Consider the following 11258-nt stretch of genomic DNA (forward strand, 5'->3'; position numbering starts at 1 on the left):
TATGCCTAGCTAACTACTGAGGCACCTACCTATGCCTACCTACCTATACTGGGTCTCCTACCTATGCCTAGCTAACTACTGAGGCACATGCCTACCTACCTATATTGGGACACCTACCTATGCCTACCTACCTATACTGAGTCTCCTACCTATGCCTAGCTAACTACTGATGCACCTACCTATGCCTACCTACCTATACTGGGACTCCTATCTATGCCTACCTACATACAAGAAGATAATAAGGTCGTTGCTTCATTGTGGACAGACCAAATTTGATCAGCTGGACAGTCACTGTTGTTCTATCATTGAGCTACCACAGCCCGGCGACCATATGGGCTGGAAGCCGGGAGAGAAGACGGTGCCTAACGCGATCGCAGCTGATCTGCTGCTTCAAAAGAGGCCTCTTCAGCTGCGATCGCGTTAGGCACCGTCTTCTCTCCCGGCTTTCAGCCCACATCGGTAAGGCCATACATTCACGTTCAATGCACTTTATAGAGGTGACCAGCACTTTGTAATTTATTGTGGACATCTTTTGCACTGGGTCTGTGTGGGGGTCTGTGTGCATGGGCAGGTCCGGCGTTTTTTGCGGGGACTGGGTATGCACACGACTCCTACACACGCCCATTTGTTTGATTTTTTATGTATATATTTCTTTTTTACAGGGTTGGATGCACTTTTCTCTATTTATTCATCTTTATACACAAATTTCTACATGTATTTGAAGCATGAATCACGTGTTTAGGAATAGGTCTATGGATATACGATCCTCGTTTTTTGCACAGTATACATTGGCAGCACTAGGCACTTTGCACTTGACACTTTTTGAATTAGGCACTTTTTTGGCCTTCCCCACTAATTGTCTGATTATTATAAATGATTCAAATATTGTTGTCTATGGGCTGGAATATCAATTATCATTGATTTCAACTGGGAGATTTTAATTAATTGTAATATCTGTTTTACTTGGATTGTCGAATAAAGTTGTATTTACTTTTGCATCACATATGTGTTAGCCCTTCTTTTTGACCCCCTACTAAGTGTTGGCCTGGATTGGCAGTTTTCTTTGAGTTTATAGATATTTCATAGCCAATTGGGTACTTTTATAGACATTGGCAATAGTCGCTCACTTAGCTTTTGAATTTAATCCACCATAAGAAAGAGACTGGGCAAAAACGGCCTGCATGGAAGATATCCAAGGCGCAAACCACTTTTAAGCAAAAAGAACATTTAGACTCGTCTCAATTTTGCTAAAAAAACTTCTCAATGATTGCCAAGACTTTTGGGAAAATACCTTGTGAACCGACGAGACAAAACTTGAACTTTTTGGAAGGTGCGTGTCCCGTTACATCTGGCGTAGAAGTAACACAGCATTTCAGCAGAAGAACATCATACCAACAGTAAAATATGGTGGTGGTAGTGTAATGGTCTAGGGTTGTTTTGCTGCTTCAGGACCTGGAAGGCATGCTGTGCTAGATAGAACCATGAATTCTACTGTCTTCCAAAAAATCCTGAAGGTGTATGTCCGGCCATCTGTTCGTCAACTCAAGCTGAAGCGATCTTGGGTGCTGCAGCAGGACAATGACCCAAAACACACCAGCAAATTCACCTCTGAATGGCTGAAGAAAAACAAAATGAAGACTTTGAAGAGGCCTAGTCAAAGTCCTGACCTGAATCCTATTGAGATGTTGTGGCATGACCTTAAAAAGGCACTTCATGCTAGAAAACCCTCAAATAAAGCTGAATTACAACAATTCTGCAAAGATGAGTGGGCCAAAATTCCTCCAGAGTGCTGTAAAAGACTCGTTGCAAGTTATCGCAAATGCTTGATTGCAGTTATTGCTGCTAAGGGTGGCCCAACCAGTTATTAGGTTCAGGGGGCAATTTCTTTTTCACACAGGGCCATGTAGGTTTTTAGTTTTTTTTCTCACTAAATAATAAAAACCATCATTTAAAACTGCATTTTGTGTTCAATTAGGTTATCTTTGACTAATAGCTAACGGTTTTTGATGAGCAGAAACATTTAAGTGTGACAAACATGCAAAAGAATAAGAAATCAGGAAGGGGGTAAATAGTTTTTCACACCACTGTAGCATGAATTAATAATCAAAAAACATACAACAAACACCATAAAGTGTAGGCAATTTTATTAGGGACTTGTCCCTTTAAAAACAATTAAAACACATCGCTGGGGAACAAAGGTCAGGTGTCACAGCAAGATGACACATACAATAATGGTCATCAGCTAAACAAATATTCACACAGTACTATAATATAGATCGGGACAAAAAGTGCACTGAATAATAATTACTGTACATAAGTAAACACCTATCCTCAAATAGTAAATGCCGTCAGCTAGCTAGAGACTGTAATGTGAATAACCCAAGTGAGTGAACAATGAAGAAAAGGAGGAAGGAGCTTACCACCACAAGTCCCCGTGCCGACAACCTGGCCAGTGCCCCCCGCTGAATCTCACATGTATCGCAGCTTTACGGTTACTTTAGGTTCGTGGATGATGTGTTGATTTTATGGCGCGGGGATGAATCTTCCTTCAGAACTATGGTGGAGGAGGCCAATGGTATGCACCAAACCATTAAGTTCACGGCAGAATGCTCAGGTGATAGCATCGATTATTTGGATCTCACCATATCCAAAAAGGGAGGAAGATTCTGTACTAAATTGTTTAGGAAACCCACAGAGAGGAACAACCTTTTGCACATGGACAGTTTCCATGACGATCGGTTGAAAAAAAGTATTCCGAAAGGCCAATTTCTAAGGGCGCGACGCATCTCGTCCACTGATACGGCGTACCATGAGGCTGCTGTGAGGTTAGTAGACAATTTTGCAGAGAAAGGTTTTGAACGCAACAGTTTAGTCAAAGTGAGTGAGGAGGTTGCTACTATTGAACGTGAGTCTTTGTTGAGGCCTAAGATGAAAGAGAAGACCGGCAAAGGGAGAATCCCATTTGTTCTCCACTATGGACATTTGTCCAAGAGAATAAGGGGGATTGTTTGCAAATTTTGGCCTATCCTACAAAAAGATGCTGTGTATGGTAATTTGTTTAAAGGGATACTGTAGGGGGTCGGGGGAAAATGATTTGAACTTACCCGGGCCTTCTAATGGTCCCCCGCAGGCATCCTGTGCCCGCGCAGCCGCTCACTGATGCTCTGGCCCCGCCTCCGGTTCACTTCTGTAATTTCTGACTTTAAAGTCAGAAAACCCCTGCGCCTGCGTTGCCGTGTCCTCGCTTCCCCTGATGTCACCAGGAGCGTACTGCGCAGGCACAGATCGTAGTGGGCTTGTGCTATACACTCCTGGTGACATCAGCGGGAACGAGGACACGGCAACGCAGGCGCAGGGGTTTTCTGACTTAAAAGTCGGAAATTCCAGAAGTGAGCCAGAGGCAGGGCCGGAGCATCGGTGAGCGGCTGCGCAGGCACAGGATGTCTGCGGGGGACCATTACAAGCCACGGGTAAGTTCAACTCATTTTCCCCCGACCCCCCTACAGTATTCCTTTAAAGATTACCCTCTATTTGCTTATAAGAGGGGCAGAACCATTGCTAATTTTGTTTGCAGACGGGTCGTGGAGAAATTGCCAACATTACAAGGCCGGAAAGGCATGCATCCGTGCTATTCTTGTAATTGTTGTTCCGCTATCATCCGAGGTGAATATTTATCTTACCCACATACTGGCCAACAGATCCCTGTCAGGGGATGTTTTAATTGTTTACGCATTAAAATGTCCTTGCGGACTTGTATGTGTAGGGGAGACAACCCGTAACGTGAAGGTTCAGATTCAAGAACACAAGCGCAGTACAGCAGATGTGCGCAAATGCCTGGAAAAGGGGATCGAGAAGCAGAATGTCCCTGTGGGCCGACATTTTGTTCAGGCCGGACATTCTGCTTCTCAGTTGAGGTGGATGGTCCTGGACTCTGCCCCCCCCTGCGGAGAGGGGGTGACAGAGAAAAGATACTGCTCCGCAAAGAAGTGGAGTGGATAAGAGCATTGGATTGTGTTAGCCTGAGAGGTTTGAATGAACATGTGAGTTACAAATGCTTTTTGTGATTTATTACAGGAAAGAATAATTGTTGGGGAAGCAATGCTTCGGGAAATTTTGATGACCCCTCCACTAATCATTGCAGGGTAGACGGTATAGTAGTGCCTTGTATATGTTGTAATGAGGTTTTGCAATAGGGTGGGACTTCCGGTCAGGGCGGCCTATATAATGGGATGTAGTTTGTGTGGGTGGTACACTTGAGGAAGGGTCAGGTGACCCGTAACATGTACTGTATGTGTCTTTTGCTCAATAAACAAACGAAAGTTTGAAGCCAGTGGAGTGCCTTTCTCAAATTATTGGATTCTACAGTTTGCAGGAGTGGTGGACCTGCTGGGAAAGAGCACTGGCTCTAGCTACCTTAACCAGGTGAGCACTAACTGAACCCCAGGGCAATTATTGTATCTAATAGCTGGCCAGCAGGCAGCAGCTGGCCTGGTCTGTGCACAGGACACACACAGACACATAACAGCTGCAGCAGCACTGGAGCTCACACTCTGACTGTCTGTCAAACAATGAAATCAAGCTAATTAACGCTTTAACCTGCCTGGCGTTCTATTAAGATCGCCAGGCAGGCTGCGGGAGGGTTTTTTTTTAATTAAAAAAAAACTATTTCATGCAGCCAACTGAAAGTTGGCTGCATGAAAGCCCACTAGAGGGCGCTCCGGAGGCGTTCTTCCGATCGCCTCCGGTGCCCAGAATAAACAAGGAAGGCCGCAATGAGCAGCCTTCCTTGTTTTGCTTACATCGTCGCCATAGCGACGTGCGGAGTGACGTCATCGACGTCAGCCGACGTCCTGACGTCAGCCGCCTCCGATCCAGCCCTTAGCGCTGGGCTCAGGCGGCTGGGGGGACCCTCTTTCGCCGCTGCTCGCGGCGGATCGCCGCAGAGCGGCGGCGATCAGGCAGCACACGCGGCTGGCAAAGTGCCGGCTGCGTGTGCTGCTTTTTATTTGAGCCAAATCGGCCCAGCAGGGCCTGAGCGGCAGGCTCCGGCGGTACTGGACGAGCTGAGCTCGTCCAGACCGCCCAGCAGGTTAACTATAGTGTAGTGATAGTGAAGGAGCTATTTACTAAACAGCTTTAGGTTTATAACTGTGTACAGGCAGCCCTGCCATCAGCACTGGAGCATGACTCTCAGTGAGCATTCAGCAAGCTAGGACGATCTGTCTCATCATAGCAGCCCTCCTTATTATACAGGGGGGCTGGCCAGTGTTCCTTTCTGTGATTGGGTGCCAGGGTTTAGGTTGGTAGCCCTCTGATTGGCTCAATGAGATCAGGTGGGGCTGGCCAAGGTTCCCTTCTGTGATTGGTTGCTAGGGCTTCTGCTGGGAGCCCTCTGATTGGCTCCAGGACGTCATCTCCTTAGTTACAGTATTTCGGATCCGGATATCCGCAGATATCCGCGGTGATGCACCCAACTATCCGCAGATAGCTATCCGGATTTGGACCCAACTATCTGGAGTGCTAGCTGATTGGCTGCCATGTGTCTGTTCACTGTGATGTAAGGGGTCAAAGTTTAGCCCAATGATAATGTATAGGGGGCGGATCTAATCCACCATGTATTTGCCTGAGTAGGCAAATGTGAATACCCCATCTTTGCTGCAAAGTATTCACCTGGCGAATACTTCGGCCCATCTCTAGAGCTAATACATGAGATAAACAAATAAGGAGAGATCATTCATAAGATAAACAGATAAGGAGAGATAAATGTGAATAAAAGAATACCTAAGATGAAAGGAGAACAGAATTGATTCTTACCTGGGGCTTCCTCCAACCCTGTGTAAACTGTGGGCTCCCTCACCATTCTGACAGCAGCTCAGTTCGTCTGCAATAGATTCCAGTTGGGCTGAACTGCGCATGTGGGGCCCGGCCGTGCACATGCCTCCATCGTAGTGCTGCGCAGATGTAGAATGCTCCCAGGGATGGTAGCGCATGGGGGCATGTGAACAGCCAGGCCAGGCATGCACAGTGCAACCCAACTGGAGCCTATTAACCTCCCTGGCGGTCTATTAAAACCGCCAGGATGGCGGCGCAGCACTTTTTTTTTTATTTTTTTTTTAAAGTTCAGAACGGGATTTCCTGTTTGACGTTTCCTGGGATGACGTCATCGTCGTCATGGCGTGTGCGGGAGTCCCGATCAACCCCTTAGCGCAGCCTGGCGGTGATTGGCCAGGCTGCGCAAAGGGTCTTGGGGGGGCCTCTAACGTGGCGGGTAGTGCCAAATCGGCGCGGAGCAGCGGCGATCGGCTTGTACACGCAGCTAGCAAACTGCTAGCTGCGTGTGCCAAAGCAAAAAGTGTGCAAATCGGCACACCAGGGGCTGAGAAATCCTCCGTGGCGGCTTACCGCTGAGGAGGTTAACGGGGGAGATTGCAGACGAATGGAAACACCAAGGAGGATGGAAGGGAGCCCATAAAGTACATGGGGCTGTAGAACGCCCAAGTTAAAGAGGAACTCCAGCCTAAACAAACATACTGTCATTAAGTTACATTAGTTATGTTAATTAAAATAGATAGGTAATATAATCTCTTACCCACCCTGTTTTAAAAGAACAGGCAATGTTTGTTTTCATGATGGCAGCCATCTTTTTGATTGAAAGGAGGTGACAGGGAGCATGAGACACAGTTCCAACTGTCCTGTGTCCTGAGCACCTCTCCCAGTTGCTAGGCAACGTGAATAACAACATAGGAAATCCCATCATGCTCTGCACAGCATCAGGGAAAAAAAGCCCTGGCTTTTTTTCTTTGATGGGTGGAGCTTAGATAAAAATGCAGCTAAACATGATGCTTTGGTAAGAAAAACAAAGTTCTGAAGCTGTGAAACTGTTAAAGAAACACCAAGCCTTTTCAGTTCTGCTGAGAAGATTTTTAGTCCGGAGGTTCACTTTAAGTATCAATTATTCTCTCCTTTCATCTCAGGTTCTCTTTAATAAGTAAAGTGAGATAATTCAACAGAAAAGCTTAATCAATCTGTGAATCAGCCCCAAGGAGTTTGAAGGCAAGAGATCTACACCCAAAAGCTGCAGTAAATGGTTACTGTTTCTGGTAATTATGTTGCGTTACATGGCAAAATGAATGATGACCAGAAGTTTACTTTGCCAGGGAAGACTAAAGAAATGTCTAACCTAAGGAACAATTGGCATCTATCATTCATTTAATATCACTTTTAAATGTATTCCCTGTGTGATTAGGATGTCACAAATGCAGTTATTCCCTGAATATAGTTTCCTATGCTAGTTTTAGAACTGTACAGCCCTGGAATTAGCAAACTCGCAATGAGCTGGGAAAGGCTTCTTTCTTTGTAACTTTTATCACAGAGATGGCCTGCTTTGTGATGGATTTCCTTAATTCAATTTATTGAAGAATTTTACCTATATTTTTTAATAGATTCACATTTGATACATACAAAATACAAGAATACTGGAAAGAGATTCAAGCCCTAAAATTAGATGAAATTATTAATATTATTAAAGAGAGACTGAAGCCTTCTAAAAATCCTCTTTTTATTTGACATTGATCTTCAGGAATATAAGCATAGATAAAACGCTGCATTCCCGCAGCAGAACCATGGGGCAAAATACGGGGATCGCTTCCTGGTAGAGGCAGAGCTTTGTGCTGTAGCTCTGCATTGACTCGTGTCAATCCCTGCTGATCGCCGCCTCTCCCCTCTCAGTCTTCTTTCACTGAGAGGGGCGGGGAGGGATTGACGCTAAAGGACCTGGAAAGTCGTGGAATTTTGCCCCGGTATTTGGGGGGTTTAATTACATCTTTCTGCCATGGGAATGCAGCGTTTTAGCTATGCTCATATTTCTGAAGATAAATGTCAAATAAAAACAGGATTTTTGCAAGGCTTCAGACTCTCTTTAATACTAATTATAAATATGAACGAATAATAGCAGCTGTTAACAACAAAACAGAGAGGTTCCTCCAGCAGTGGGACTATAAATACAACATGACTCCTGGTCGCAAGTAGATAACCTTTTTTTTTTAAAGTTATATGATGGATAACAATGGGATCACATAATCACAATGAAAATAACTGTTGCATGCTATTTACATCTTTTTTGTGGAATATATCTAGAATCTGGAATTAGTAGTTACTTGTTATCTAGTTTAATCTCTTCTGATGACATGCTACGTACAATGGCTTGCAAAAGTATTCAGCCCCCTTGAAGTTTTCCACATTTTGTCACATTACTGCAACAAACATGAATCAATTTTATTGGAATTCCACATGAAAGACCAATACAAAGTGGTGTACATGTGAGAAGTGGAACGAAAATCATACATGATTCCAAACATTTTTTACTAATTAATAACTGCAAAGTTGGGTGTGCGTAATTATTCAGCCCCCTTTGGTCTGAGTGCAGTCAGTTGCCTATAGACATTGCCTGATGAGTGCTAATGACTAAATAGAGTGCACCTGTGTGTAATCTAATGTCAGTACAAATACAGCTGCTCTGTGACGACCTCAGAAGTTGTCTAAGAGAATATTGGGAGCAACAACACCATGAAGTCCAAAGAACAGGGATAAAGTTACTGAGAAATTTAAAGCAGGTTTAGGCTACAAAAAGATTTCTAAAGCCTTGAACATCCCACGGAGCACTGTTCAAATGATCATTCAGAAATGGAAGGAGTATGGCACAACTGTAAACCTACCAAGACAAGGCCGTCCACCTAAACTCACAGGCCGAACAAGGAGAATGCTGATCAGAAATGCAGTCAAGAGGCCCATGGTGACTCTGGACGAACTGCAGAGATCTGCAGCTCAGGTAGGGGAATCTGTCCATAGGACAACTATTAGTCGTGCACTGCACAAAATTGGCCTTTATGGAAGTGTGGCAAGAAGAAAGCCATTGTTAACAGAAAAGCATAAGAAGTCCAGTCTGCAGTTTGCCACAAGCCATGTGGGGGACACAGCAAACATGCGGAAGAAGGTGCTCTGGTCAGATGAGACCAAAACTGAACTTTTTTGCCAAAATGCAAAACGCTATGTGTGGCGGAAAACTAACACTGCACATCACTCTGAACACACCATCCCCACTGTCAAATATGGTGGTGGCAGTATCATGCTCTGTGGGTGCTTCTCTTCAGCAGGGACAGGGAAGCTGGTCAGAGTTGATGGGAAGATGGATGGAGCCAAATACAAGGCAATCTTGGAAGAAAACCTCTTGGAGTCTGCAAAAGACTTGAGACTGGGGTGGAGGTTCACCTTCCAGCAAGACAATGACCCTAAACATAAAGCCAGGGCAACAATGGAATGGTTTAAAACAAAACATATCCATGTGTTAGAATGGCCCAGTCAAAGTCCAGATCTAAATCCAATCGAAAATCTGTGGCAAGATCTGAAAACTGCTGTTCACAAACGCTGTCCATCTAATCTGACTGAGCTGGAGCTGTTTTGCAAAGAAGAATGGGCAAGGATTTCAGTCTCTAGATGTGCAAAGCTGGTAGAGACATACCCTAAAAGACTGGCAGCTGTAATTGCAGCAAAAGGTGGTTCTACAAAGTATTGACTCAGGGGGGCTGAATAATTACGCACACCCAACTTTGCAGTTATTTATTTGTAAAAAATGTTTGGAGTCATGTATGATTTTCTTTCCACTTCTCACGTGTACACCACTTTGTATTGGTCTTTCATGTGGAATTCCAATAAAATTGATTCATGTTTATGGCAGTAATGTGACAAAATGTGGAAAACTTCAAGGGGGCCGAATACTTCTGCAAGCCACTGTATAAGCTTAACTTTTTTTCTTAAAATGTTAGTTCTTATGCTACTTTTTCTCTTTTTCCTATCTCTTCTCTTTACTGTTCATTGATTACTACTTTATATATAAAAAATGGAGTGATACTATACATACAACACTTTAAATGTTTGTATTTATACCAACTGTATTACCCATTAAAAAAGATTTCAAAACAAAATACAAGAATACAATCTGTATGCTGTAACTGAAGGTAATATAATTATCTTTCATTCCTTTAGCTGTACATGACAGAAATGCAGACATGCAAAGCCACCATTTAGAATGCTAGCAATAAAATAAATAAACACAATATACCCAATGTGCTTAACAAATGCTCTTAGAGTACACTTACTGTTTTTTTTGTTACCTGTGCAGATAGGTTCACCAAAAAAATGAATAGCCTGGTTCTTTTGTAAGATTTTTTTTGTCTTCCATCGATTGTACATGCGTTATAATAGTAGATACTTTTACATGTTGAACCTCACTCGACACTTTGCATTTTGTTTTAAACAGGAAATTAAGAAAGCCACAGACAGCCTTTCCGCCTCTCCTCTCTACGCTTTCCTCCTTTCAGTACTTGTCTTGGGTGACACTACCATCTTTAGGTTAACCCCTTAGCTTCCTGTATACAAGACATTTGAAAAGCAACTTTTTTTTTCCTGCTTGCATAGATTTATTTTTTTTTTGGGGGGGGGGGGGGGGGCTGTTGGTTTGATTAGTGATGACTTGCTGCTAGAGAACTCTCTTGAAGCAAATCTGAACCAAAGTCTGCTTCACCTAATCTCCCCCTCTACCATGTTCTACGTACGTTCTAAGTACTTACATAACGTTGTTTTACAAATGCGCATTGACATCAAACCTTGCTGGATAATGCTGTACAAGGTAGCAGGAAAAAAGGGCGCTGGCTGAGGGTTGACGAAATGGGCACCTCCATAGACTCGAACGCAATTATAGTTAATATGTCAAAAAAGCAGACAAAAGGGTGGCGCAATAAATATCGTTAACAACATTAGAACATTAAAGTTTTTGAAGTATGTTATTGTAAGGCTTGGTGGTGTATTCTCCACAGTCAGCATGCAACGCATGAGCTGACGTGGAGGAGGTACACACACTAGCACAAGGAAACAGGCTATCCCTAGTATAGTGGAGGGGAGGACTGACTCCAATAGGAGATTGTGGCGCACAGAGCCGGTGCAGATCTGACAGCCACAAACAATGCTTTCGTTATAACGTCTCAGTGCAAAGTAGCGCTGAGCGCATAAACTAGAACTGAGGAGATGGACAGGTAGACAGAATGAACGCTTGCTAGCTAGCGGCTACTTAGCGACAGCAAGCGTCCAAAACAAGACGGACTGGAATGAGGCAGCCAATGCGATTGCAGCGATGGCGTGCCTCACAAAGACAGGACAGGATAGTCAGGAAATAGCAGGATCAAGATAGATGAACGTAACACAGA

General features: G+C 44.0%; 1 protein-coding gene across 3 annotated transcripts in view; it reads right to left on the minus strand.

The window, feature by feature from the left end:
• The window catches only part of TRAF3IP3 (TRAF3 interacting protein 3), a 513908-nt gene extending 503669 nt beyond the window's left edge, over positions 1-10239 (minus strand). For 2 of the 3 annotated variants that reach the window (XM_068265592.1, XM_068265589.1), the window contains exon 1: positions 10155-10236. The gene's annotated coding sequence lies outside the window, so the exon portion shown is untranslated. Of the gene's footprint in view, positions 1-10154 lie in introns of all 3 variants that reach the window. The other variant, XM_068265590.1, reaches the window with a different exon arrangement.
• Between the last annotated feature and the right edge of the window lie 1019 nt (positions 10240-11258).

The sequence above is a fragment of the Hyperolius riggenbachi genome, chromosome 2 (assembly GCF_040937935.1).
Source record: "Hyperolius riggenbachi isolate aHypRig1 chromosome 2, aHypRig1.pri, whole genome shotgun sequence".
Taxonomy (NCBI): domain Eukaryota; kingdom Metazoa; phylum Chordata; class Amphibia; order Anura; family Hyperoliidae; genus Hyperolius; species Hyperolius riggenbachi.